Here is a 6,548-nt window from a genome sequence, read left to right on the forward strand (position 1 = left end):
ATGATTGAACCCAAAGTTCCAACTCTTTGATGTATATAGATCACTTAGCATTCACAACATCAAAAAAACTTCTCCCAAGGAGAAAGTTTCATTATTTATTTGCTGAATCTCATCCTCAAGAGAAGCTATATTGCTAAGAACATACGAATTGATAAAGGCATTTGGGTTGTCATAAACTCTCTATAACAAGCCCAAATTTTAAACATCTTATGTAACCTTTACGACAAGATCAAGGTAACCAACCAAACTATTCACCTTAAATCAAGTCTCGAAAACATCTCGTGTTTCCTTCCTTATCGCATCGTGTGCAAGGAGATCAATTCGGATTGCATGGTGACACGCCATCATATAGAGTTCATACTATAGAAAAGCCTTTGATGAGGGTTTATGATTCGTCACTTTTAAAAAGTAACGCAATATTATCTAAAAATTATCTCCTTATAACCACTGACCACAATAAAGAACGGCTGCTTGCATTGTACTCACCACTGAGCCTCAATAAATAACGTCTTCTTGCATTGTACTCAGTTTGTGAGTCTTGGACTTCCGCAAGTTCAAATTTTCTCCCACTCTGTCTTCCAGAAAATGAAAATCTTTCTGGAAAGACAGTATTATGAGCCACAAACTCTTTGTTCTCGTTTTGGAGGAGTAAAAACCAAGTGGTTCAATTTTGGATAACCCTCACAAATACACAAATTGGTTCTGAACATAAACATTTATGATCCCAAATGTATAAAAAGACAAGTTAGGGACTCTCCCTATCCATATCTCATATGGAGTCATTTAGGCTATTATAGTCGGGTTTTAAACTTTTAGTGAGAAAATAGCTTACAAAAATTGCGAAAAACCTCAAACTATATCTCATAAAGTTCGGTTTATATACTTGACTACACCATACTCTATGGTGTCCCAAGGAGAAGGTATTATATGAATTGGTTCATAATCTTCTTAGTGATTATCAAGGTCAACACTTAATATTACCCATTTGATCTTCAAAGTCATTACTTTGAACCTTCCGATCAACATCTTGATCTTGACGTGCTTTTGGTTTACTACTTCATTTTGAAAATATTCCACGTTTCAAAAATCACTTTTATGTCTTATTAAATAGATACGAGGTTTTCATATCTACTTAACATACGGTAAAAGTAATGAAGTATATTTATAACCAACTATTGGCCTTACACATCCGTATGTATATGGTCAATCACCTTACTATTGTGTTTCTTTTCTGCAAAAGAAAAACATAATACATGCACACATACCATAAGAGACTCAATCAAATGGTTATACGATGTGCTAATCGTTTATACGTTAAACGAATTTACTTGAGGTTTGATCATTTGGGTTCACCGGATTAGAGACTTTAAAATCTACAAGATAGTTTAATATTTAGTTTTAGTGAAAAATGTAAAATTCCTCTAACTTGTATGGTCTAAACCAACCACCAAGTTATCTTAGGAGTATGTACAACCTTTTGTTTTAAATCACATGAGTGATGCCTTCTATGTTTAAACATATATGATTACATTCTTTTAAAACCTAATTTAGGTACATTTGTCCCTATCGAAATCATTGCTACTCTAGCACCATTTCGATACAAAAATGTCCTATGCTAGATGTCTTATGTTTTATCAATTCATGTAAACTTCTTTACAAGGAAATGACCCATACTTGGTATCTCATACCAAGATAGTGGAACTAGCCTATCCTTTGAGTAGATGTCTCTTTCAACTTTGTTCTATCGCATACATCTATGGTTGATTCTTCTTAACTCCCACTCACTTTCACATTCTTCTTTTCTTCAACAAGCAAAAATGAATCTTATGAAGACCTCTCTTCAAGTCATTCGTGATATTTTATACACTTAGTAAGAGTGAATTACTATAAAGTGAGTGCAACATGTGGCAAAATCTCAATTTCTTGCGAAATTGGACTACCTAACCGTTCAATTGTTATCATATGCCTAAACTCTTTAGCGCATAAACAATCGATTTGGCCTTTCTCGAAGTGAGCCATTTGACGGTATCATATTGGAGTATTATAAGTATTTTTGAAAACTCTTTTCGTAAACTTTTGAATTACACGTAAGTAATTAAAACTAATATGCATCATCATGACGGAGGTGTCACTTCCGAAATCAAGACTCTCTTGATAAAATGTGACTTCCTTTTAAACTCGTAATATGAGTTTGCAACATAAAACCCCTTTTTAATATGTATGGACGTTAAGTTGTATAATAATCGTAAAAATCGTTGTAAGCTTATGTAGGTGAATTGGTAAGTCATGTTACCAATCATTGCTACCGAATTCCTTCAAAGAAACCGCTTCCAATGAAAGAACGAAACGAGTATAAAAATAAATAGAGGATGAAAGGAGGATGAAGTGCGCGAATTCATAGTAAATTCATTAATGAAAAAGAACGAAAAATAGGAAAAATTAACATTCAATGTTTTAAAAATACTTGTGAAAAACATGTTTAACAAGTTTGAACATTTATATAATGATCTCCCACTAAATTATATAAATGATTCCAAGACCCAAATATTAAACAAAAATGAGCATCGCTTGGGCGAAACATCCCATAATTGTGTAAATTCGGTAAGTCACGTTGACTAATTCTACCTCTAGAACTCTTGGTCGACGAATTTCCTTAAATCCATGTACTAGCCCCGGAACACAAGACCGTCTTATATCCCGTTGAGTCCAACCAATTTTAGCGTGTGATAACCGTTTACCACCATACTTACCCAAGGTAAAAAGAGAACACCCCGCTTGGGCGAGCGTGGCTCTAATGAACAAGAGATTCATAGGTGTTACTAATTGGTAAGGCTAATCTCAATTTTAGTTATGTGAGAGATCTTGTCAATTTAGTCATAAATTCCCTATAAGTGAACTAAGTTGGTGAATGTAAATGACGTGAATTGACAATCGCGAAGATAAAATGCATGTGAATGGCGATTTTGGCATGTGCGAAAATAAAACAAGCAAACAAGTAAGCATATGAATAAATCCTAGTATGGCCACCTAGTTAATAAAAACTAGTCTATTACATTTCGGAAACCAACTCCTTGGTCCCTTGCCTCTTCATTCCAAAAGTGGTTCTTCCTTGTGGTATTTGGAACACCTTCCAAAAATAGACTCCGTCTTGATGTAATCCGTCTTTTGGAAACGCCGGTATAAGTAACTATTACAATTGAATTACATAGCTATTCCTATTATACATTAATTAATAAAATAAATAAAACTATTAATTAATTACAAACCGACGATACGAGATCGTATTTAATTACAAACAAATCGATATTCCCATTCATTTCGGGTAATAACGATAAAAATTAACTAGGCCATACTAGGTACAACAAGATAAATACTTTAAATAAATGACAATCATTCATTCAACTTAAATAAATATTCTTAAAATGCTGTAAAATGATGCCAAAATCGCCCTATCTATCATTCGTTGGTATCCATCTCGGTTTTTGTGGATTTAATCGATTTTTAACATGTAAAAATCAATAATCAACTCTTAAATCTCATTTAAGTCCAAAATAATTGTCCAAACTGTTTTGAACCTTAAAATTAGTCCTCACTAATTTTATGATAAATAATTAGTTTGATTTGGTGATATTTTGCTAATTTAATCGATAAAATCATAATATTTAAGTAAAAATCCAAAATAATTGAAACATTACCCAAAAAATTGAAACAAAAATTTTTAGTATTCTGGAACACTCCCAAGAACACCAAAATGTCAGAAAAAGTGCCCAAAAATTCCGGATAAATTTTATGAAGAAAAAGATCGATATTTATCGGTTTTTAACCACTAAAACCAATAAACATCAAAACAAGGTGAAAATACAAATTAAAATTCACTTTTAACATTTAAATAATATTTTTAAATGAAAATAAATTTATCATGGGCAGAATCAAATGTTTCGAAATTATGATTAATTAATTTCACTTTTATCGACTTTTATCTCATAAAATCAATGAACATGCAAAAAATTCGAACCAAACTTCAACCTTTTGCATACAATCAGTAGAAAACATGCATGAACTACCATTAAAAATCCATGTACCGAATAAACTTTTAACTATTTTTAGTCAATTTTTAACTAAAATACGGCATTTTGACTCGGTTTTCTACCAAAAAACATTAAAAATAGCAAAATAACTTCATAAATCACCAAAAAAACCACAAACCTTTTGAGATCAGTAGGTATGTATCTCCCAAAAATTTCGTGCTAAAACCTCTTCTAACACAATTTTTGAGTTCTTATAAATTATCTCATAATTCATTAATATGCTTAAAATCAACATGCAAATAACAAGCCTATGCTCTGATACCACTTGAAAGATCATAGATCCATATTAGACTCTCTAATAAAAATTAATTTATCTCATAGTTTATCATTTTGATGATCTATGTAACATGCATGCAATATAAAAGCATATTAACATAAAGATTAAGGAAAAACAATTTTCTTACATTGATTTTATGGTAAAATGAGCACAAACTAGTTCACCTTACTAGTTTGTTCTTGAGCTATATGAATATGGAAGATCCTCCAAAAACCAACCCCCAAAGTAGAAGGTCTCCTTCCTTAATCCACCCAAGAACTTACCCAACAACCTTACTTATATTAACTAGATATAAGTAAGACTACCCTTGATAATATGTAAATATTACTAACATCTTAGTAATAAAATTTTGATACTAACTTCTTAGAAATGATGCTTATGATTTTTTAGAGAGAAAGACCAATTATTTTTAACATGCAAACACACCAAAAGAAGTAGTGTGAAAATGAACAACAATTGGAGTGTTTTATGGGTGAAAGTGGCGGGTGGAACTAGTGGAGTGAGGGAGTGCACTTGTTTTTATTTTTGTCCAATCTTATATCACTTGCAAGTGATCATAAGATGACTTATGGAAGAACCAACAAGTAAAGTGAAATGATTATGTCTATAAGCATCCACTACACTCCATTTACACGGTCCAATGTCCCATTTACGGGTCCATTTTGGTTCTTATATTTGTCGCACAAATACGTGTAAATTTTATTCAAACATCGTATCATGTTTAAATGCTTCCAATTAATTTCGTCTAAATCACTCCGTAAATATATGTGTACCGCTACACATATAGTTTACGTACCAATACTAATCACATTAGTCAACTAGTACCAATTTAATAATTAACTGCTTAATCATTAATTCCCGTCTCAAATAATTTATTATTCAATTATCGCATAATTAAATAATAATTTCCGTACCTCGAGTTCACAACTCGATATCTCTCTAAATCAATTTAATCGACTAACTCTTAGTCAATTTAATCAATGGACTAATTTAAATTGTATCTCATACAATTAATTAGCTTTCGTGTTGGGTCTCGTTCCTTTAGGTGTGACCGAAAGTGATCAGCTGAACACCGCCGTCTCAGTACAGTAACGTCAAACCCTAGTTGGCCAACCGTTACCGATATACGTTGATCAGCTGACTAGGATCAAATAAATAAATATCTGATGATATTCCTTTAATGAGATTTATTATGTAAACGCACTATTGTGGAGGACACTAACTCCAACAGTGAGATCTCTGTTGTCATCGTTGTTGTTGGACTAAGCTGAAGAAGGGGCTATGGCTCTGAGGCAGAAAATGGCTCACGTTACATCCCAATCCGACACGATTTAACTACTAAACGCGGACAACACAAAAGATGGAAAGACATTTTTAGACTCAACAAGACGAGGGCAACCGTGTGTGGCGTCTCGGTGCTGACTCGATTTATGATGTGACGGTGTTGACCGGACTTTGACCCGCGTTCAATATAATGACGTGATGCCATTGAACGAGTCTCAAGGTGAGACGACTCATAAGTAAAGACCCATAAGTACGTTTGCTTAGACTCGATAAACACGAGGCGGAATTGGAATGGTGGACTGAAATTTTCGAAAATACAAATTTTCAAAAAGATTAATGTGTCGTTTTGTGGATGGTTTCCGAAAGTAGGGATCTTCAAAAGGTCGACTAGTTGAAAAGGTTGTCTTAAGTTTTTTTTCAAAAGACGGTTTGAGTTCAAGTTGCGGCGGCTCTGAAAACAATGTGCTGTTTCCGAAGACGGCTTTGAAATTCAAAATCGAGTGCTTCGAAAATCGAGTTTTGAAAGGTTTGAAAAAGTTGTAGTCTTAGGGACGGTGTATGGTCCTCTGGATTTGAAAAGGCCTCGAAAAAGGTTGTGTGCCATTTTCGGGTTTTAAAAGGGCCATTGTGTCAGCGCAAGACAGGTTAAAATCTGTGTCTTGACACGACGATTATAACGGTGTAAAAATGTATTTTTGAAATGGTTGTGAAAATCCGGGTTTGAAAATCGTCCTTACGACGGCCTAAAAAGGCGTGCTTTTTAAAATGGTTTTAGAAAACCGGGTTTGAAAATCGTCATTACGACGGCCTAGAAAGGCGTGTTTTTTTGAAATGGTTGTAGAAAACCGGATTTGAAAATCGTTATTAGGATGGCATGAAAAGATGTGCAACGGTCGGCG

Source organism: Silene latifolia, chromosome X, assembly GCF_048544455.1.
Source record: "Silene latifolia isolate original U9 population chromosome X, ASM4854445v1, whole genome shotgun sequence".
NCBI classification, from domain to species: domain Eukaryota; kingdom Viridiplantae; phylum Streptophyta; class Magnoliopsida; order Caryophyllales; family Caryophyllaceae; genus Silene; species Silene latifolia.